Source organism: Notolabrus celidotus, chromosome 16 (genome assembly GCF_009762535.1).
Source record: "Notolabrus celidotus isolate fNotCel1 chromosome 16, fNotCel1.pri, whole genome shotgun sequence".
Taxonomy (NCBI): Eukaryota; Metazoa; Chordata; class Actinopteri; order Labriformes; family Labridae; genus Notolabrus; species Notolabrus celidotus.
In genome coordinates, this window is record NC_048287.1 from 29,166,457 (window position 1) to 29,190,706 (window position 24,250).

General features: G+C 42.4%; 1 protein-coding gene across 2 annotated transcripts in view; it reads left to right on the forward strand.

The window, feature by feature from the left end:
- The window catches only part of LOC117828536, a 74,310-nt gene that overhangs the window by 17,189 nt on the left and 32,871 nt on the right, over window positions 1-24,250 (forward strand). For both annotated transcript variants that reach the window (XM_034705746.1, XM_034705744.1), the window contains exon 2: window positions 19,318-19,355. The gene's annotated coding sequence lies outside the window, so the exon portion shown is untranslated. The remainder of the gene's footprint in view (window positions 1-19,317; window positions 19,356-24,250) is intronic.

A 24,250-nucleotide genomic window follows, 5' to 3' on the forward strand; every position in this document is an offset into this window, starting at 1 on the left:
ATATGCATCCAACTTTGAAACAGCCGAGTAATCCATGTTAGGAAGCAATCTTTGTTTAATAGAAAAACCCACAAAACAGTTCAGCAATCAGTGTGGACTCTGAGTCGTGTTAAGCCGCTTGCCTGGATAAAGCTTTTCTGTGTTTTGGGGGAGTTTGTGACAGAATTACAGAACGCCTCGAGAAAGGCTGAACAGAAGGTCCAAAACACTAACTTCACTCAAAGTTTGGGGGAAAATAGAGTTTTAACTAAAGACTGTCACACGGATTAGTATCTGTGTGTAGCTTGCTCTGGATATTATTTGGGTGGTGTTAGCTCCAACACGATACCGACCTTTTCTGACCTGCACAACAGCCTGCGAATTTAGCTTATCCTACTGTAGGCAAGCACTGGGGTTTTCAGATCTTATAGTGAAGGAAGTAAGTAAAGTAAGTGATGTTTATTATATATAAGACCTTTAAAGGTGACATATTACGCTCTTTTTCATCAAAATATATTGGTCTAAGAGGTCCCCAAAACATGTCTTTAAAGTTTATGCTCAAAAAAACACTTTGAAATCAGATTTTGGTCCGCCTGTAAACCCCTCTTTTTCAGCCCTGCTCAGAACACTCTGTTTTCTGTGTCTGTGCCTTTAAATGAGAATGAGCTCTCTGACCACGCCCCCTCAGGAAGTGGATGTGCCCTCGGCTCTCCAGCACGTTGATCTAATGTTTACATGTTGGCTGAATATACACGGCTGCTCACAGACCCGCGTTACGTCAACCCTCTGAATCTGATCCAGAATCTGATCCTGACGGAGAGGCGCCTGCAGCAGGACCTTTCTGAACCATTGGTCACAGATTTAGTGTTTCTTGTTGTTTTATTTGTCAGTATGTCGATGTGTGTCTTGGTACACAGCTACGAACATGTAGCTATGTGGCTATGCTAACTAGCGCTAGCACTTATCCATGATAAATAAAAATCATCCACTAGATCTTCAAATCTGCAGACGTGGGGAGTAAAACCGACCTTTGTGTTTATTAAGACAGCCTACAACTAGCATGCCTCCCTCCTAAGCTCCTTGTTAGCACACATGTTCAGGGAATGAAAAACAGAGGAGGAGTTGAGTTGTATTTTATACAGTCTATGGGCTGAACAAACTCCGAGCTCTGACTTCCTGTTACAGACCGGATGGCGTTGTGACGTATGAATAACACTGAAAACTGAAACGGCTGGTTTCAGCACACATTTACAGAAAGGTGGAGAAATCAGAACAGGGGCAGAATGGATTCTTTTTATTCTCGGGGGGTTTGTAGACATGCCAGGGACGCATATTTCAGGTAGAGAATCTTTAATAAGTCGATTTTGCATGATATGTCACCTTTAAGGAACAGACGTCACAAAGTGCTTCACGATTAAATTAAAAGGCAAATCACCAACACACACACTCATAACAAACAGTTACATAAAAGCAGACATAGACGGATCAAACAAAAGCAAATCTAGACCCATGGGTCTTCATCTGCTTTTTAAAAATGTGCACCAAGTTCATGGTTCTCATGTCCAGAGGAAGACTACTCCAAAGTTTGGGAGCGACAACCTCAAACACACAGTCTCCTTAAGTTCTCAGTCTGCTCCATGCACACCCTGATCAGACGACCTCAGAGTCCTGCTGCAGTTGTACGGCTTCAACAGCTTCTTAATATAAGCAGGTGTTTGGGGTGCTGGTGGCCTAGCGGTCTAAGCGCCCCACGTATCAAGGCTATAGTCATCGTCGCAGAGGTCGACGGTTCGACTCCCGACCGGTAGACCATTTCCTGCATGTCTTCCCCCACTCTCTACTCCCCACATTTCCTGTCTCTCTTCGGCTGTCCTACAAAATAAAAAAAGGCAAAAAGCCCCAAAATATAACTTTTTATAAGCAGGTGTTTGACTATGCAGCACTCTGTACACCGTCAAGAGTTTTAAACTGGATTTGGAATCAAATGGGAAGCCAGTGCAAAGACCTGAGGATGGGTATGATAGGAGACCTGCAGGATGATTTTGTCAGGAGCTTAGCTGCAGCGTTTTGGACCACATGTGGGCGGTTAAAGAAGTGTTGCTGAGACAGATGAATAGAGGATTGAAATAATATAACTGAGATGAAACAAAAGCATGAACGATCATCCCAAGTGCAACGCTGGATACAATACGTTTTTACAATGTTGCTTCAGTGGTAAAGTGAGGAGCAAACCAAACCATCTACATGATCCAGACTCAAATCCTAGAGTATTTGGTCAGGTGTTACAGCAGAAGATAAGATGACTCACCATGATTGGATGCAGAAGTATAAATCAGCCTTTAAGAAAGCTCTTTACGCTGAGATGAGAGGAAAGGCGGCGGATGCATTAAAGTCAGCAAAGAGAGACTTACGCTCCCCTGTGATGGGTGGACTTCAATGTCAGACATAACAATGACTGCCCATCATATTCATAATGTGTGCAATCTCTGGTGCTACAAACCAGAATGATGCATGAGACAAACATTGGTGCTCACAAGATAGAAGCTTTGCTGCTGGCTATGGAGGAAGAGAAGCTGACTGAAAGAGACTGTACGTATGACTGTGGCTGTTCTTACTGACATTGCAGCGTAGGTTTACATACATGAGCTGGTTTTGGATGAATAGAAAAAATAATTGTGTATTTTTTTTGATAATATTGTTCTGTAGTTCTTTACAGACGAAAAACACAACAACAACTGAGTGACTTTGAATAAAAGCAGCCTTTTTCTCTGAATCTCAGCACACAGATTATTACCTCTGCATCTCAGAAGAGAAGATAATTCAAAGTGAAAATACACATTTTCTTTCCAAGCACAGCAAAGAGAAAGGACGATGTGTTCTTCTTGGAATCATAAAGAACACCAAGCAACAACCAGAAACCTCCCGGAGCTGGAGGGGATTTGGGGTGGCCCATGACATCATAAAACATGTAACACACACCCACACAGTCGGACAGAGGAAAGGACGGATGGTTGGATGAAGGTATTACCCCGACAAGCCGTAGTGAGCAGGACTCCTTTAGTGTTCGTGTCGGCTCAGAGCGTCCGCCACTGAAGCGGAGGTGAGTCAGACTCAGGACTTCACTTCAGATCACTGTCACAGGCCGTGTGTCACCTCACGCACACCTATACACACACAGACACACACTGACACACACCCAGGGCCCTGAGCGATGGCAGCAGACAGGCGAGGGTCTGCCAGAGAGAGCTGTCAGGACTTATTGTTGTAGCATCCCACAATGCCACCCCTCCTCAGACACTCACTTGTTTGTGCTTGTGTGTGTGTGTGTCAGTGTACATGTGCAGCTGCAGGTGTGTGTATCTGTGTGTGTCCATGTGTAGCATGTAGGGAAATGGCTTGTTTGTGACAGCTCCCTCTTTTCCGCCCTGCTGATCAGCTTTAAGTTCCTCTTACTTTTCCCCCCTCTCTACCTCCCTTCCTCATCCATCCCTCTCTCCTCCTCTTCCTCCTTTCCTGTGACTCTTGTTTACCAAATGTACTCCCTTCTCTTTCTTCTCTTTACACCCATATTCTCTTTTTTAATTCCTTATTCCTCCAGGTCTTTCACTCACTCCTCCTCCCCTCTTTTCTCCCTCACTTTGTGTTCCTATACCTCTCCTCCTCCACCTGTGTCTCTGTGGTGCAGTAATGCAGCTTTATTAGTCCTCGTGGGTCCTCAATAAATAATTTGATATCATCTCGCGGGCCAAAGATAATACCACCGCGGGCCGGACTTGGCCCACGGGCCTTGAGTTTGACACATATGGTCTACAGTCACTGTGCTCATATTTTACATCAAATTTTGGGATACTAAAGATTAGAGCTGTAGTCGGGTCTTAAAAGTTAGACCCGACCTGACCCGAGCCCGACAGAATTCTGCTTGAACCTGACCCGAGCCCGACAGAATTCTGCTTGAACCTGTCCGAACCTGAATTACCTAGATTTTTTTATAGACTGAACCCGTTTACAGCCCGACTGCCCCGACATTATTCATTACTGATCTGGCTAATTTTGGAAGTTTTGGGTAGGATGGTCTATTGATCTTCCACCAGCCAAGAACATCAGTTTCATCTTCCATGACAGTTGTTTTAATGTAGCAAGATCATAGACTGTATAAAATATGGACCTAGTATCCTTGACGTCACCCATCTGTTTCCGAACGCTGTTTTGAGACCAATCGGCGGCGGCAGCCATATTGCTTCTGTCGAGCCAGTGTGACGTAAAGAGGCGGGCTTTGAGCCTCCTAGCCAACAGCTGCAGTGTTCCCGCAGTCAGCTGTGCCTTTCATTGGAAGACTAGTAATCTGAATATCTTCAAAATTGCCGCGCTTGAAAAAAATTCACCCCCCTCACAGTGAGAGGACATCGAGAAATGAGCTATTAAGACTACACTCATCTTTTGTACCAGGCTGTGAACATGTTTATTTCTGCTGTAAAGATCGGCTTTTTCCCATTCACGTGTATGTGACTTCCGGTACTTCCAGAGCCAGCCTCAAGCGGATCCTCAATGAACTGCAGCTTTTAACACTTCCGCATTTTGGACTGGAGGTTGCCGCTTGAGCAAGATAACTCATCGTTTTTCCAGCCAGCTCACTGTACATTTTCTCACTTCTCAAAAGTCGCTCTTTTTGCTGGAGGATGAGCGTGCTCATCTCTGGAGAGCTCTGGGTCTCGAGTCTCCACATCTCGTCGTGCACCTGCAGCACCTTGCACAGCTTGCAGAAGAGTGCAGGCATGAGCATGTACAGCCTCCCTGTCTGAGTGTGACAACATTCTCAGCTGGTTAAATTTTGGCCCGAGGAATGATGCGATCTTATAGAGGTCCTGTATTATCAATTAACGTGCGAGCCAGTGCTCGTGCCGTTGACGCACGACTGCTTGCTGAGGGGAGTCCAGATTCACCTGACCACTCATTTACCACGCAAGCCAGAGCCCGGCCTGAGCCCGTGTAAAATGATAGAAATTATGACTGAACCTGACCCATCTGTCGGGTCGGACAAATATCTTCAGCTTTGCTAAAGATATCAAATTTCAGGATTCAAGAAAGCTTTCTTGCCAATTGAGCTCGCAAACACAAGGAATTTGACGTGTTGATTGGAACACAGATACTCAACAACAAGACAGAAAGTCATAAAAATAGTAACCTAAATCTAAAATTCTAAATAAACATACTTTCTGTACAAAGAAAACTATAAAAGTAGTATTTAAAGACAGGAATGAATCTGCCTAAGCCAGAGTGCACATTTAAGCAGATGAACATAAATAAAAAAGGTTGCAGATTAAATTACAATATTGCACATGTATTGTGTCATTTTACAGGTATAGGAGTCTGTAGTGATTGGATACAGTTTAGTAAGCAGTTGTAACTTCCAAGTTTTCACTCCTCAGAAACATCATGATTAAGCTGAAAAAGCTGAGCTCTCTTGAGTTGGGACACGCCCCTCTGCTGCTGCTCTTTACGGTTAATGCTGATAAAACAGGTGGGTTTGTACTTTGTTGTGTAGCTTTAAAAACAGATTGAACAATTATAGAGGCCTAAGTGTCTCTGTCTGACTCACTCCTTTAAATACACTGTTTCACTGCTCTGAAAGTAGAAAACAGCGCCACAATGCCAGAACTGTCGAGCAGATTGACTGATATAAAAAGTCTGTTCTTGGCCAAATGAAGCGAGCGAGCAACAGCGGGCCGTTTGGCAGCCAGCTCTTCTCTGTCATTCTTTGATGTCTCAGATTCATTTCCCTGAGACCTTCTGCTTCTTTGCCAAACAGATTAAACCGCACCAACATCTACACCGGTGGCCTCCTAATCTTCAGAATACAGAAACATAGCCTCGGGGGACGAAATCACAGAGGCTGTGTAAGGACAACAGTGATGAAGACAAACACTGCAGCTGCGCTCTGTGGTTTGAAATCATGTAATGGAAACTTAACCTGCCTGGTTTTGGAGTACGAAGATTAGTTTGAGCATATTTTAGCTGCGATCAGAAACTTATTTGAATCTGAAGAAAAGTTCCATCTCTTTGTTTTGAGATTAATCTAGTCTGTTTGGCTCTTTGAATTAAGAATTGATCACCAGGATGCACAGTTTGAAATCTAAGAAGACTTTCTTAAGATTTGTACCACAGCCTTTTTGGTTTCTTAAACCTGTAAAGATGGAGCTCCTGACACAAGACTACCACCAGATCTGTGTCCAGTCCATCTCCGATCCCCTGTGCTGAACAGCTCTGTGCTCTCTTGTCCGTCAACACCAACCGGTTGAGCTTATGAGAGAGCTCTGAAACCTGCTCCTCTTCTCTTCTTGAAGTTATCATTTCAAAGATACATTAACATCAGACTTCACCAGATCCAACCATGTCCCTGAAACGCTGCAGTCAAGCTCCATGCTCTCTCATCCGCAGCACGGAGCAGGACCTCCGGACAGCTGAAGTCATGTGACTGAGGTTTTCCTGCGGCAATCACTGAATCAAGGATTCTCCTCCTCCTCCTCTCCTCATCCATGTTGTCTTTCTGGTCCTCTGAAAACCTCTGACCTGTTGACTCCAGGCCTGGCTCCGCTCATCATGACGGTTTGTTGTTGTAGTTAAGTGAAATACGATCTGGTGATAACACAGAGTGTTTTATTCTGAAAATTAACTGGATGTTTTCATTTTGTTTTGGTGAAACCTGACTTCCTGTCCCGCTCCATCTGCTCTGTTGAGATTGATGCGTCGTGCTCCGGCATCCTGCAAAAGCAGAAGTCTTGCGTATCTGATCTGTTGCATTCCGACCTGCTGGATCAGAGACACAGCTTTAACTCAATGGAGCGGATCCAGTGGAAGTTAACACATTGACTAGAATAGAAACCGATCAGATATGGTGCCTTGACAGATCAGAGACGGACTGGACACGGATCTGGTGGAATTTGGCCGTGAGGGTGGATTGTTTTCTTTGCTTGCTCTTGTGGGAATTGATCTAAAATGTGTGGTATGGGGGACAGACGCTTTGTGCTCCTCTGATGTTTATTTAGGGCATCAGTGTTTGAATACATCTTAAATAAAAACCACAATATCCTGTGGATAACTTTCAAATCATTCTCATTGTACACATTTTGGGAATGTAAATCCAAAAAGTCCTTACAGTACTTAAAGAAAGAAATCGCTATTGTTGTTTTTCTGCACAATTTGGCAAAATTTGATGAAAAATATAGTTTTTTTTATGTGACTGAATTTGAGACTTAAATAATTGATCTTTACTGATAACCTTTAAGCAGTGGGTTTACAGATTCTTACATTAAAATAAGGAAAATATCCAGTGTTCGCACTGATTTCCCTTTTCTGTAATTCAAAGCTCTCCTCTGAGTTTTAAACCTACAACAGTGAATAACATCTGAGGTCATGAAGAAACAGGCTTTCCCTTTCATGTCCGGTGGTCTTTAGTTTTTGTTTGACTCCACTGCAGACACTTTGGTTACTTGCACAAACAGAAATGACCTTTTTCCCCAAAGGTCAGTAGCCTCACACAAACTGTAACAAACCACAGAAGCTCAGATCTGCCCATTTCACAGTCTAACAAGCAAACATTACACTGCAGCCTCAGAAAACACGATCCGTAATCAGAGTCTGAATCTGATTAATTAACAAGTACAACGCTGGAGAACAATTTGCATCTGTCACATCAGAGTTATGCCAATTTTCCACAAAGAGTCCAGGCAGTAAAACCAGTCACATACTTCGGCAGGATCCGGTTCTCATTAGTGAGAATAAACCCGGCTGTGTGATGTGCCTTCACTCTGATGGGTCGGTCAGTCAGCAGAAAATGGATCTGCAACAGTTTTGCATAAAATTGTCAAACAGTATGTTGAATCTTCAGCATTACAACACATTTCTGTACCAAAAAGTTTGCTTTGTTTCCTACAGAGGCCACAGGAAGCTTAAACTAATCACTAAAGCTTCATGACTGAGTCTGAGTCTTGATAGAGTCCAACAACTGGACTTCATGGCTCGGTTAAGAAGCACTGTACACCCCAAAATAACCTTTATTCTTGGACTGGGAGAATAAAAGCAGATGTTCAGCTGAACTCCTGATGATAAAACTCTGCAGATGTAATTGGAAGTCCTCTCAGTGTGCCTTTGTCATGCCTGTGATGCGTGTCCTGTCACTTCAGATTTAGTCCTCTGATCCATTGTTTAAATCAAGTTGCTGCTACTTTGTAATGAAGTGCTGGAAACAGAATGCTCAGAGGGGTTTATGAGAGCTGCCGACCGCTGAAGGAAAAGTGCTGCTTTTTTTTTAACGTTCTGCTTTAAAACACAAGAAAAAGCAGTGTTAGCATGAGTGCTTAGAGCCAGAGCTGGATGACAAAGCTAGAAAGGTCAGAAAGTCAAAGCTCACTCACAAACAGGGACAGCTTGATTAACAGGAGACCTCTTGGAAGTGCAGTTAGGAGCCATCATCGTCGACTGAATCAGAATGAAAATGAATATGTAATCTCACAGACGAGCTCAGATTAAGACAGTAGTCACCCAGAGTTAGAGTGTAAATTGTCATTAGGTGGCTTAACATCGAGTGACAGTAATGACTGCGCAGAAGGCTGAATTTCCTCCAGGTACTGCAGGGAACTCTGGGTAAACATCCATCAAACGCTAACAGAGCGATCAGTGATACTGCTAGCTGTTTGGACGGATTACACTCATTAGTTTACACAGATGGAGTTTGGCAGGGTGCTGTTGGAGGTGACATTTTACATCCTTTTACAACAACCTATACAAGCATTGATGAACTAACCGAGGTCTGATGATCATCGGCATATAAATGATCTCAGATTAAAGTAGAGGTTCAAAAAATACTATTTTTCCACTGATGTTATTCAGTTAGTTACGAAGACACGTTTGATTGGTCGAGGCTGTTGTTGTCGTAAAAGTGTCTTACATAACATGTCATAGTTTTTTTAAGCTGCTTACTTTACTGCAATCACTACCTGGATATTACTCCTGCTACTTATGTCTTCTTCCACTCTTCCTGCTGTTCCTTTTCCACCACCTTTTTCCCAGCAGCCTTTGCTGTTCTCCCTCAAACTGCCTTGTTGTTTTGATCTCTGATCAACCTCTCTGTTTTGTCCCTCTCCTCCGTTTGCTCCTCATTACTTCCCCCCTTCTCTTGGTTTTTAAAAGCCGCCGCCAGCCTCCCTCTACACCTCCCTCACCTTCCCTTCCTCCATCAACACCAGAGGTCTCTGGTGCATATGTGTGAGTGTGTGTGTGGGTGTGTTGCTGATTGCCTGTGTTTGTGTGTGTGAGTTTGTATGTGCCTCCATGTGTGTGGGGGTGTTGTGTTGAGTAAATGGCCTCCAGGATCCCCTGGGTCGCATCTCAGATGTACTCACAGAGAGCAGAGTCATGACTAAGACTGCAAGCCTTTCATTAACTCAGAGAGAGACAGCATGGCTCACAGAGTGGAAGAAGTCAGCTGAACCCACTCAGCACACTGAAATTCTCCTTCACCCAAAGTACGGGGTCAGGCCTAAAATGTGTGTTATCAAACGTGTGTAAACATGTGTGGGTGTAGTTCACCTCAGGAGTGAATTTGATTAAAAAACAAACAAAAATCATTTTAAAAACTCTAAAACATGATTTTAGAGGACGGTTTCAAATCATGGTATTTCATTTTGAACAGAGAGTCCTCCTTTCTTGTCCAATGTTCTTACTCTAGGCTGTAATTTAAGACAGTTCAGTGCAGTTATCATTTCTTTGTGATTGTCCCTGGAGTAAAAACTCCCTCCAGATCAGCCACTACCTGAACTTGTCCCTCTTTAGATGAAATGCTCTCTTGGTTGAAATGTTGTCACTAAATCCAGTTGTGTGTGATTCTTTTTCTCCCCATCCTCATGTTTAAGGATAGAGAAAAAAGTATCCAGAGATGAATTATGAGAGACTAACTTGCATCTGGTGTGCAAACATTTTAAAAACTGTTCAGGATTTTAAAAACGTCTTGTTAAGCTGTCTGATTCTTATCTTACTGATCTAGTTTGTTCTCCTCAAATCGGCCAAAACAGCACCTGCTTTTCTACAATCCAACTCTGCTCTGCCATGCATGAAACAGATTACAGATTGATTTAGCCATTAGCTGGTGGCTTTACTGGAACAGTCAGAAGCAGAACAGAAGGCTGGTTCCACAGGAGTTAGTAGAGACTGAAAACAGAACAAAAACAATGACTAACTGACTGGTGTGAAAGCTAGTCCTGCTCAGTGTTTGCTGGGTGTGTACGAAGGCAAATACAGATGGGACACTAGATGGTGAAAGGTGCAGTGTGTAGTATTTAGCATCTAGTAGAAATGGAATATAATACTCATAAGTATGTTTAGATGAGTGTAAAATCACCTGAATCATTTTGTTTTGTTAACTCAGAATGAGCTTTTTATATCTACATAGAAGCCGACGTCTTGCACCGCCATGTTTCTACAATAGCACAGAGCGGACAAACTAGTATCATATGAGTTTCTGTATTTAGGCCGTGTGATATGCATCTGTTGGAAGATGAAGAATAAGAGAGGTGTGCATGAATACTCTGTCTTTGTAATGAATTTGACGTTGTTGATGGTAAAAACTTGATAGATGGAGGACCATACTGATCATGCTCAAAGGCCACCGTTGCTTCACTAACAGTGGGGGTGAGCATGGGAGCGTTTCAGTTTAGGATCTGACCGCTAGATATCCCCAGATATTCCCATTTCTGTACCTTTAAATAAGCAACTGGTGACTTACAAGTTTGCTTAATCACTTAAAAGTTCACAACTCCTTTCTGCCGCCTCCAAGTCACCAATGGACAGCATGTTAAAGGATCCTCTGCATGTCTTTCAACTTTATTGTATTGTACTTTGGTGTCATGAGTTGATGTGTTTCATGCCTTGGTTCCTCCCCGTGTTTACTCTGTGTTAGTGATCCATGTTGTTGTGCTTTCTTAGTCTAGTCTTGTGTTTCCTGTTTTATTTTGTAGTCCTGAATCCTTGTGTCTCTAGTTTAGTTCTACTTCCTGTCCTTGTGTGATTCCCTCCTTTTTGATTCCCCTCATTAGTTTCACCTGTGTCCTGTGTCCTGTGTTCACACCTGTGTTGATTACTCTGTGTATTAAGTTCCTCTGTTTCCCCTGTCCCTTGTTGGATCATTGTTCATCTTCCCTGTGTCTGTCTTTCAGTTCAGTTTCATTTTTAAGTCTGCATCTTGGGTCCTCCTTCGTTTCTCCACATCGTGACGCTTTGGTTGGTTTTCTGTTGATTGATTGCTCTGTTATTCTTGTTTCGTGACAACTGGTACCCTGAATTGACGCCTTGCCACCTTGATTCAGGGACTGAAACCAAAACATTATCTACTGCTGATGTCCAACAACGTGTTCTGATGTTAAAACTGTCTGTAGTTTCACTGGGAGAAGTGGTCTTGCCTGGTAAACTATACATCAGGGAAGAGCGTCAATATTATCAGTTAAAGCTGTGGATAGCATAGATGCATCATGGTGCTACATGTATTTAGTCAGCTATGTAAAAGAACAAAAATGCATCAATTATCAGTCACACTTCAATCTCTTGTTCCAACTTCGGCACAGCTGTGATTTCTCAAGATGAAGTGCAACATCTCCAAACTGAATCCTCCACCTCTCACTAGTTAAGACAAACTCACCTCCACCCTTTCTTTGCCTTCAGGGCTTCATTGATATTGATTTGGAAAGGAAGTCTCCGTTGAAGACAGCGTGAAGGCTGAGATATTTTTAGGCGCCGTCGATTGGCAGCGGCCCTTCAAAGCGGGGGTGTGACCTGGCAGAAAGTACCGAATCAATGCGGACAGCATCGATGAGGATGTTGGACTATATGTTGAGGATACAATACAAAGAAATATTGGCTCTTGGTTGGAAGTGGACTGGTAAGTGAGTCCGAGCTGCTGTATTGATTTCAGCTATTAAATCCACTTGAATCAGCCTGTCATCAAAGAGGAGATGAAAGAGAAGCGATTGGCTGAAGGAGGAGTTTAAAGCATCCAACAATGAACGAGCGCGTCGAAAGCTCACTTGATTCAAGAAGTGATATTAAATTCAGGCAATCTTCTACATGAGCATGCTTATCTTAACTTATGGTATTTGTAAGTGAAGTTAATTTCACAGCTCTTGACTTGAAGTGATGGGACGTCTCCTGCAGCGTCTCAGATCAAACAGAAGCCATCTGGAGCTGGAGCAGTGTTTTATCTCACTTCTTACATTGAGATGTTTCAGATGTAGATTATAATTTGTGTTAACAGGGGGAGGCCTCTCCTTTCATCACCACTTAAATCTAATATCCTTCAACTTCCTGGTTCTCACTGACTCATGCAGGTCGTGCCCTCCTGTGCAGAGGCATGGTGTGGATAATTAATCTAATCTTAGTCCTACGCCTACGAGTGGAAGACTGGACTGAGATCTGATTCTCTGATGTTACTGTAAAAGACAGCGAGTCCGTGAAAATGTGACGCATTAATCCGACTTTGTGTGATGAACGTGTTAAAAACGAGCATATTTACACTCACACTTGTGTCCCTGTTGTGAGTCACATCCTGCTTTTGTGTATATGTGGGACACAATCACTGCAAGGAACACAACAACACAAACAAGCTGAGAGATTGTGACAAAGAGAAAGGGGAAATAATTAAACATGAATATGTTTGGAAGGTTTAGTGTGATAATGAGCTAAATTAGCAACGACAGAAGTGCATGCAGGGCTGAGATGATTCATTTGTTAATTTCTGAAGTCATTAGTGAGGCTAAATTGCCAAATATTTGCAAGTTTGAGTGTTATTTGGTGTTTTGGTTCATTAAAACAGAGGTCATTAAAAGAAGGCTCCCCTTATAAAAGATGCATTCATTTTTCTTCTGAGGCATTTGAATACTTAACTTTTGTTTTACTCAAACAAACAAACAAACAAACAAACAAACAAACAAACAAACAAATGGCCCATGCATTTAAGAGAGAGGACTATAATTTCTACATGTAGCAGTAAAAGTGTGGATTTGTAAGATATGCACTTTATAGGTGCCAAATCAAAGAGGGCGAACATATAAGGTTGTTGCCAGCTGGAGGCGAGACAGGAAATGAGCTAATGTGTGAGCTCTAATGGCCCCCAGGGACCGCGGATGACCAGGTGAACCACATCAGCTAAAAGCTCTCCCCAGGCTTATGAATCACACGGACAGGGGAAAAAAAACAAGGACAGCTCACCACACAGAGCGAGAGAGATATGTCACAGAAAAGTTCTCCGTATCCCAGATCAGAGGGTGAAAAGTTCCCAGAGTTTGTGCTCAGTGTCGGCCGTCTGTGCACTCTGAGCCCTGAACACACAAAGCATCTCTGTGATGTCCAGAAAGGCTTTTTAATCTTTGCTTCCTGACTGTACGGTGTTTATAGGAGCGGGATTCAGCTTGGTGACTCACGATGTGATACAGTGTATGTGGCCTATTATGAAGAGATATTTGATAAATAACAAGACAAACGTATAAAATAACGTGATTAACTTAAAGCACCATAAAGGATACATGAAGTAGCGTTGTGGGGAGTCAGACTGGAGGATAAATCTATTTAGAGCCTGCATTATTTACTAGGGATGTCCCGATCCCGATCTCAACTGTCTGTTTTAATTGAAGCGGTGATCGGCATTTAAGCCGATCATCTCATCTGATCATTCACGTACGCTGTCACTGAACACAATGTGAAGCTGAGTGTAATTGAGCGTTCTGAGTTTGCTTAACTGTGTTTATATAATGAGAAAATAATAAATGGGACATTGAAACTCATCCAAAACCAAATCATTAGAATAATAGATAAACACAATAAAAATAAAAATAAATGAATGAAATAAAATAAAATAAAATAAATAAATAAAACTAAAAAAAGGAAAAATAAAAACACATTACAGAAAAAACCTCTGCTCTACGCACCCTACGGTAACTCTCCAGGGACATATGGTTCAAAAAGGCGAACGCATAAACCAAACACAGGACAGCCTGTTACATTAGCATTAGCAACCTTGTGGCTAGCAGCAGTGGCCTTCTCTGCATACCGCTCTGTAGCTGGTGGCATGCACTCGGGCATGTTTCGATATAGCCATCACTCACAATATTTACGTCTCGCATCCAGATGCTGCCGTTGTGAATCACGCACTGTCTCGTGAGAGTTGCGTTCAGAGCAGCCTCGGGTTTAAGCGTGCTGTAATGCAGGGGTTCCTAAACTTTTCAGCCCACGACCCCCAAATTATAAATGCCAAAGACTTTATTTATTTATTTGTTTATTTCAACAGGGACAGTGTACAGCCATTTAGTTGTACCAATGTTACAATATCATTTAGCAGACGCTTTTATCCAAAGCGACGTACCAGAGTTAGCTAGCAGCTAATTTACATCTGTAGTCCCTGAGCAGGAGACAGAGGCGATGCCTCTGTTAAAAACAAATAATACATCATTTAAACAGCTACACAATAATACATAACTACTATAAAACAACAGGGATACATTTACATCAAAACTACCAACACAATAATAAAATATAAATAGCTAAAAGCACTACACTATGAAGGTCGTTATATTTAATTGTGATGAGGACATGATTGGGTTGGTTTTAGCCATGATTTCATCCTGGACTTAAATTCAGCAAAGCTGCAGCACTCTCTGATTTTACTCAGTAATGAGTTCCAAGCAGTTGTTGCTCTAACAGAGGGCTGATTTACCAAATTCAGAAGATCTGTGGTGTATCACACAGTCACCTCTATTTGCTGTCCTAGTTGTTCTTCCATTATCTTTACGCTGTGATATAAACTCTTTTAATGGGGGAGCAGCCATTGTCCTTCAAAGTGGTTAAATGTTACTTCATACTTCAAAGTTAGTTTCCCTACATGCACATGTGGCTGTGTTTCCTGTGCTGCTGTGAAGTAACCTGCTGCTACGGATCCTTTTCTTAATTAGCTGTTAGCTCACCCTAATGTTTGGAGTCATCTGGCAACAAAGAGAGGAAGAAAACTCATGAAATGTAGTTATTTGAAGGGTTTTATTTCAAATGTAGCTACTATTTTTGTCTATATTTTTACAATAATGGGTAAAATAAGCCCTGTGATAGGTTGGCGACCTGTCCAGGGTGTACCCTGCCTTCCGCCCGAAGACAGCAGGGATAGGCTCCAGCCCCCCGTGACCCCTAATGGGATAAGCGGTCAAGATAATGGATGGATGGATGGATGGATGGATGGATGGATGGATGGATGGATGGATGGATGGATGGATGGATGGATGGATGGATGGATGGATGGATGGATGGATGGATGGATGGATGGATGGATGGATGGATGGATGGATGGAGGGTAAAATAAGCAAATTTAGATTACTCGTGTCCCCCTCATTGGTGTCTTGCGACCACCTAGGGGGTCCCGACCCACACTTTGGGAACCCCTGCTGTGATGCATGCACACCAGCTTGGTGGTTCTCACACAGCAGAGCTTGTGAAACAGATTATGAGTTTTACAATGCTAGCTGGATTAAGTTCAATGGAATAAACATAAGACATGTTTTTGTTATTCTTTAAATTACTTCTTTTTGTTAAATAAAAAAACAGTGTGCAGCTCAACTCTCTTATCTTTTGTAAAACTATTATTGAGGCAAACACAAGTATCGGATCAGGACTCAGTATCAGCAAATATTCAATAATAAAAAATCGGATCGGGGGCTGAAAAAGCTGAATAGGACATCACTATTATTTACAATTCAAAATATTGATATTTGGCACCAGTGATAGAATGATTGTATCACTGAAGTCTGAACAATGATATGTTGCCTTACAGATATTTTGTCCCATCTCTACAGTTTTTTAGTTTTAAAAGTTTTGTAAATTGTTTTAAGCAGGTTAATGCAATCTTATCCAAAGTATTTCCTTCTTTGTTGTGTTAGGATTTGTTAAATCCAGGATGAGGACATCTTTGTTTGTAGAAACAGGGTTCTCCTTAAACAGATTACCAGCGTGCATATAAACATACTTATTCTTGAATTTGTAACCTCCTTTCTTCCTATTCATCTTTATTTACACTACGCTGATGTGTTTTCAGAAATCCTCGCCGGCTCTCAGAGTAATCTTCGGTTGCACCTTTTCCTCCGACTCGTCCCGTCTCGTGAAAGAATACCAACAGGAGCCTCACTCTCCAATCTAAACTGCTCTTCCGTCTGAGCCACCACTGATGCCAACGGCTTATAAACACACCACACTAATCCCGGTGTCATTTTCTGCAGACTGTGTGGGATTACCTATCTGTCAACACCATCTTTAATAAAAGTGCTGCTCTCTCTTTGTCAGCTCGGTGACAGAAAAGCAAAAGTAATGTCTTCACCTCTGACAAAAGCAGACCCAAGTGTGTGTCCTTGTAAGTTTCAGGGACAGAGTATCTTTTAAATTCTGCACACACAGATTCAGGGAGCTGAAAATATCTGTCATCCCATAAAACACACATAAAGGCCTGAAAGTATTCTCACTCATCTCAGTCCAAACTAGGAAGGAATTAAAATCCACCCCATTTAGTTTGTTCATGACAACTTTGACTGTTTACTTTCCACTACATTACACAGCAGCATGTGTGCTCCAGCAGCCAGAGCAGCAGAGTAAACAGAGAGCTGAAACAACATCCAATGCAGCTTCAAATCTGAGAGCCAAGTGACAAGGGCAAAGCGACAAGTGTGATGGATGAACAGAGTGAATATGAAAAAGTGACTGCGATCATTTCGTAGCGCCCGAGCTAACAACAATCACACAGCTTGAAACTTCAACTCATACTGCTACACTCATTCATTCAGCATTCACAAGAGCAGTTTAAAAATGTAAGTAAAACAAAGTAGTCACTCACCATGACTCCATGGAGTTAAGACAATAATTCAATCTTTATTTTGACAGCGCTACAATCTGACGACACTTTCAAAACAAAGCAGGTCTAGACCGTACTCTATGTTCTATTATTAACAAAGACCCAACATCAAGACAGGATAAGATCCAGTTCCATCTTACAGACAGGACTCAGTCTGATCTCATCTTAATCCACCATGAGCAGAGCACTTTGCAGCATTTAGCAAGTTACAGTGGCAAGGACAAACTTCCTTTAACAGGCAGAAACCTCCAGCAGGACCAGACTTGTGCTAGACAGCAGTGACGGATCGTAGTAGTTGCAGCAGATGGAGTCTACTGTTACTATTTATTGGTTAAATTGTCATGACTGGCCTGACCAGACTCAAGGACAAACCTCCTTTAACAGGCAGAAACCTCCAGCAGGACCAGACTCATGTTAGACACACATCTGCTGAGACCGTGTTGGAGAGAGGGATAGAGGGAGATGTGAGACGGATAGTAGTGCAAGTAGTAGTAGTAGTAAGTGTTGTTATTTGATCTCTGTTCTTTTTAGGGCAAAGCTTTAGATCTCAGTATCTGCTGTCTGTGCACAGAGCGTCTATAAACGTCAGTCACCTGACCTTGTAAAACATGTTGCAGTTGAGTACAGATTTAAACCTTTATCTTACTTCTTAATCATTGCACTTTCTTTATGCGCACTCTCTAGTCCTCTTTGTGTCAACTGATACAATACATACCAATTTAAGCAAATTATTTTAGTGTTTTTGTTGTTTTAAAGGTACAGCGTATTGTATCTAGTGGCATTTAACAGAACAGCCTTGGAAGAAACTTACTATAATAATCATACGTATGTTTAAATCAGTGTATAATCACCTGCATGTAAAAGTTGTTTTGTTATCTACACAGGGAGAGGGTCCCCTTCCACAGAGGCCGCCATGCACCGCCGCGTTTCTACAGCAGCATAGAACAGACAAACTAGTTTGAGAGAGGTTGTATTTGCAAAAGTATTTGTAGTGATCGATGGGATTTATGGTAAAAACCTGACGAATGCAGGATCATACTTATCATGTGTCACAGGAGCTTCTTGTCCTCGAAGGACCGTTGCTTCACGGACAGGAGGGGTGAGCAAGGGAGCGTTACTATCTAGAATCTGAGAGCTTAAAGGCACTATGAGGAGTTTTTAACTGGCTGAGAAACAAACTGAAACTGATACTGATGCCTCTTTATGACCCTCAAAAGCAAACAAGACCATCTACAACAACACTGACACCTTCTCTGTTGTCATTTTAATGTCTAAAACTGCTCTGAGGGGGTAGGTGTCAGAACAGATGATTGACATCTCGCTTTAGAAACACCCTTTTTTGGCTGTTTTCATTGCAAATAATCACATTGTAAGATAAATCTAAATGTTATAAGACAACAGGATGAGGTTATTGTCTGAAGACAATTATTTTGCATGTACAGGACAAAGAGATAAGAGGTATCACTTTGTCCACAAGGGGGCGCCAGAATCGATACAAGCTAAAAGTTCCTCACAGCAGCTTTAATATCGCTTAACTTCTGCACACTCTACCTTCAATAAACCAGCTCATGTATTCAGGTGTTTCCAATTGAGCATAACACCAATGCTCCAAACCTCCATTACAGACACAAACTAAGCACACTGCAACAAGAGTTCAGGCATAACAGCCGAAAAAAACCTGAGCCAAAACCAGAAAATGATCTGACCCAGTGTGATCCAGTCTTTGAATGATGTTGAGTAACATTATTTATGAGTCATGTCATGTTATTAAGTTGTGGTTTTAAACAAAAATCCATGAAGATATCATGAACTTTGACCTGGACCCACTGACCTGCATAACATGAGAAAATATGTATGGAGAAAACTTTAACACTACAGTTTCCACGTCTATCTGTGGGACTCTTTGTGTTTTACACAGCAGCTGAGTTTGCAACATGTCATCTTGAACCACTGTTTACTTCAAACATCTCTCCATTATTTATAGTAATAAGCAGCAGAATGTTCCCCCCTCTCATCTCCCTCAAACACTTGAGAGGAACGGTCTGTGGCCTTCATGACTCACTCTGGTTGTGCCCTCTGTGTGCCAAAGCTTGGCGTGGATAATTGATCTAATTTTAGCATGCTGTGTTTGTGTGTGAGCGTGTGTGAGAGAGAGAGGAGTACTGGGCGGCGTTGTCATTTTCCCCCAGCGAGCATGTTGAAGGCTGCGTCACTTTGACATACTGTTATCTCTCTCTCCGTCTCTGTCGGAGTCCCTCGCTCGGCCTCTTCTATCAGGGACGGTTGAGAAAAAGTGATTGTGTATTCTGGACTGATATTTCTGCATGTCTAGTTTGATAGCTGTAAGTACTGAAGCACCTGTGATAATGAAATAATCTTAAATCCATCTCTCTGTTTCTCTCTTTTTGTTTCTGCAGCAGTGGATGCGGTGCCGGTACGGAAAGATGGGGATCAGGTAAAATGCTATCATCTTTTTTTTTTTTTTTTATGTCTCACCATTTCTGCACACCTCAATCTGGTTTCCCATTTTGCTGAAAGCCACTGTGTCTGAATACAAAGGACAGCAGTGTTGTTGTCCTCAGCTCTCCTCTTACAGTCTCCAGACAGAGACGTTGCTGTGAGTGAGCGCCGTTTCTTGTCTCCTCGGATCTTATAGAGGTGAGGAAAAGAAGTGCTGTTACTCACCCTGAACTGCCTCCTTCTGCCGGATGGACAGACCTCGGCCTCAGGAAAGGTCGTCTGACAAAAGACCATGTGTTGAAGATGTTGTTCCTTTCAGTGTGTGAGTGCACGTTTGTGTTTGAGCATTTGGATGTGTCTGTGTTTATTCAGCACAAGTTTTTCTCTGTACTCCAGTTTATTGAAATTTACCAAACTTTCAAAGAAGAAACTTTCTCCATTGGCCTGAGGAGTACTAGAGCAAATGTCAAAGGTGGTGTGTTAATGTGGTTCAAGAAGAAGCTGTGTGAAGTCTGGTACATTTCCTCACATGCTGTCACTTGAGTCAGTGTTTTTGGGGCCGGAAGACAAGACAGTGAAGGCATCTTGAGTGTGATGATGTGAGCTTACGAGAGAGCTCTGAAACCTGCTCCTCTTCTCTTCTTGAAGTTATCATTTCAAAGATGCATTAACATCCGACTTCCACCAGATCCGTGTCCAATATGTCCCTGAGCAGAACCTCCAGACAGCTGGAGTCATGTGACCGAGGTTTTCCCACGGTAATCACTGAATCAAGGATTCTCCTCCTCCTCCTCTCCTCATCCATGTTGTCTTTCTGGTCCTCTGAAAACCTCTGACCTGTTGACTCCAGGCCTGGCTCCGCTCATCATGACTTTGGTTTGTTGTTGTAGTTAAGTGAAATACGATCTGGTGATAACACAGAGTGTTTTATTCTGAAAATTAACCGGATGTTTTCATTTTGTTTTGGTGAAACCTGACTTCCTGTCCCGCTCCATCTGCTCTGTTGAGATTGATGCGTCGTGCTCCGGCATCCGGCAAAATAGAAGTCTTGTGTTTCTGATCTGGAGGACTCCGACCTGCTGGATCAGAGTTGCAGCCAGAACACAACGGAGCGGATCCAGTGGAAGTTAACACATTGACTAGAATAGAAACCTATCAGATCCGGTGCTGTGACGGATCAGAGACGGACCAGACACCAGACACGGATCTGGTGGAATTTGGCCGTAACAGCTACTCGTATACTGAACCACAAGTCAATGTCACGCCTCTCTCTCTACCCCTCATTCGTTATCTGACTCTATAATTCTTACAATATCCAATAAAGTCATACATTCTATTATCTAAGAAAGTTAGTATAGAAGCAGACTTTCATTTGGTGCTGATTTGCTCATGTTACAGGACTTCCAAGTGTTTAAAGTGAACATTATTCAGAGTGTAAGATATGCCTGTGAAGGTTGCTTTATAGTGTTGACGTGGTGACACCAGAAGATAAAGACACACTCTCCACAACCTCCTTCAACGTCTGCTTCACCTCATAGCGTTCTCCTCCTTCGCCTATAGATGGTTAAACCCGTCATACACCACTCACATCCTACGTTGAGTCCAGGTTACACATCTAACTGGAGAAAGTGGAGCTGGACCAGCGTAAATGCCCTTGAGTCTTATTATTCAGACTACAGGCTTCAGATTGATAAACTAAGGCTCAAAAGGACGGCTGGTTTCCTCCTCCTCTAACAGACACAAGGTGCTGGGTTTGGAGTCATTCCCGAGCCTGAGGGTGCTCCCGTTTCATCTCACAGTCTGTAGTCCAGATTAATGAGAGAGTCTAAATTGGTGGAGGTGTGAATGGTTCACTGCCTGAATGTGTCAGCTCAGTGACAGCTTTGCTACCTGTCTAGGGTGCACCGTGTCTCCCAGCCAATCAAGTCTGAAACCGTCCTGCACATAAGCAGGCAGAGAGCGGATAATGGTTGGGAGGATTTTCCATTACTTCTGGCCCTGAAGAGTCGGAGGCTGTGCATAAAAAAGGTGCCGCACTGTTGACTTGATTTGAATGTTAGGACTGTTGTAAAGGCTGAAGGTTTTGCCTGAGATTAAATCTAATGTTCTGCAGTACAGACACAACACAACAACAGTGTGGCTGTCTGATTACTTTGATCAGTCAGCTCTGGAGATGTTTGTTTGGTGATCTAATCAGTCACAAACCAAAACTCTTTCCTAATGGCCCTGTCACACCTTGATGATTTAGCCAGCGTATGCTGAAGTCTCTGTTAGCATACGTCGCATTAGTTATAGGTAAGTTTTGTATAAGTTAAAAGCACGCTGAAGCACGCTATACGTCGTAGTACACCGAGTAAGTCTACGTATGCAGCGTAGAGCGTCACACACGTAGAGCTGTGTGTCTGCAAGTGTGTGAGTATGAGAAGCCTTGGAGCCCTCACTCAGTGTCAAATAGCAGAGCCTCTGAAACAGCAGCTGAAGCCAGCATGTCGGAGTCTGGTGGTGTTCAACGATAAAGCGGCTGTATCACCAGGGGATTATAGTCCCATAGAAACGCTGAGTAAATGCACTGAACAAATCAATGACTGAACGAGCCAGAACTTTCTTCAGTTAAACAAAGAAAAAACTGAAATGATTGTTTTTGGAGCCAAGGAAGAAAGGTTAAAGGTTACTGCTCAGCTCCAATCTGCACAGATGAAATGTTCAAACCAAGCCAGAAACCTTGGTGTAGTCTTAGACTCAGACCTTAATTTCAGCAGCCACATTAAGACAATTACAAAGTCAGCCTACTATCACCTTCAGAATATATCAAGGATTAAAGGACTCACGTCTCAGCAGGATGCAGAAAAACTTGTCCATGCATTTATCTTTAGCAGACTAGACTACTGTAACAGGGTCTTTACAGGACTCCCTAAAAAGTCCATCAGACGGCTGCAGCTCATACAGAATGCTGCTGCTCAAGTCCTAACAAGGACCAACAAAGTCGACCACATCACTCCAGTTCTTAGATCTCTACACTGGCTTCCTGTCTGTCAGAGAATAGACTTTAAAAACCTGCTGATGGTTTATAAAGCACTGAATGGTTTAGGCTGATCTGCTGCTACTTTATGAACCATCTGGACCTCTGAGATCATCAGGTCCTGGTCTGCTTTCAGTCCCAAGAGTCAGAATGAAACATGGTGAAGCAGTGTTTAGTCGTTATGCACCACATATCTGGAACACACTCCCTGAAAGCTGCAGGTCCGCTCCAACTCTCACCTCTTTTAAATCAAAGACTAAGACCTTTTTATTTGCCACTGCCTTCCTATCTTAGCTCATTTTAACTCACTTTAAATGCAAATTTTAAATTTACTTTTACCATATTTCTAATTTTCCTTTTCTTTTCTGTTTTATCATATTTGTCATTTTAATTATATTCTGTTATTATTGCCTGTCTGAATGTCTCCAATGCTTTTAATGTTTTAATGTAAAGCACATTGAGTTGCCCTCGTGTATGAAATGTGCTATACAAATAAAGCTGCCTTGCCTTGCACGTTTTTTTTTTATCACCAATGAAGTGCATCTAATTTCAATAAGTGCAATGAAGTGCAATGAAGTGCATCTAATTTCAAAACTTAAACATTGTCATTAATGAGCGGCAGCCTTTTTATACCCTTCGTCGTCGTTATTACGGTGCTGCACGCTTTGCACAAGTGGACTATAGTTGGGCATAAGCATGATATGGGCATGAATATGATGTATACGCCCAAAATTGAAAAAAAATATCAATAATTCAGCACATGTCAGCGTTTAGAGGCATTTTGATACGTTGGGAAAACGCTGGCTAAATCGTGAAGGTGTGACAGGCCCATAAGATAATCTGTGTGGTAGTATCACGCCTCCCCAAAGGTCTGATCAGCCTGTGGTTTTTATCTAGTCTTGTTTGAATCAACAGTTTCCCTCTTCCATTGTGGTCTGACTGATGTTTCAGAGGCCTTTCAAACACAACCAGAAGAATATTAATAAAAGCTTCTTCACATGTCACAACGTGTGGAAAGAAAATTGAAAAACAGAGAGAAAAAGAAACACTAGCTTCAGCCTTCAGAGGCACATATTAGTCAAACCTATGTGTGCTCCTGTGTGTACGCCTGCACTCCCGTGACAGGCTGTGCTTGACTGGGTGTGAAGGTGTGTGTATAAAGGTGTGTGTGTTGATAGTCTCTTACCAAGGCCACCGAGCTGCTCTCCCCAGGGCTTAGACTATTACTGAGCCATGTATCACTTCTCAGCTGTGGACCCAGGGGAGAGAGAGAGAGAGAGAGAGAGAGAGAAAGACAAAAAGAGACATTCATCTTATTGTTTTTCCTTCACTGGCTGCTGCTTTCTTTTATTTAGTATTTTTAGAGGTTTTTACTCCTGCACCAAGGTTTGAAGGTCAAATGTGCACCAGTTATTTTATTCACTGTATGTTCTGTTGCAGTGTATGTTTTCTAATCACCACATATCTTCAGAGTAAACAGCTCACGGGTGATAAAGTGAGAAGAAAATAAACTAGAGCTTCTTAGAATCAGCAGCACCAGGAACAAGTTTCCTCCCCGTCTCCTCAACTCTGAGAGAAACAGAAACTTTGAGATGTAGAGAACATTTGTGTTTTCTTGTTCAGCTTTAACATTTGGTGGCAGTGGATTCAGTAGAAATCATCTCTGATCAATTGATCTTGCTTCCTTCGGTGGCTTGTGAGTTGTTAACTTCCACAAACACGACTCCTCTGCTCAAATTATAGCCTTACAGAGAACCAGGGATGGAGCAGGTGGAGAGGGATTTGACAGAATATATAACTCTTGAGGCTCAGAGAGATCATTCAGGCTCAGGAAGTAAAAACAAAACAAATACTGTAGAGCCAGAGTCAGA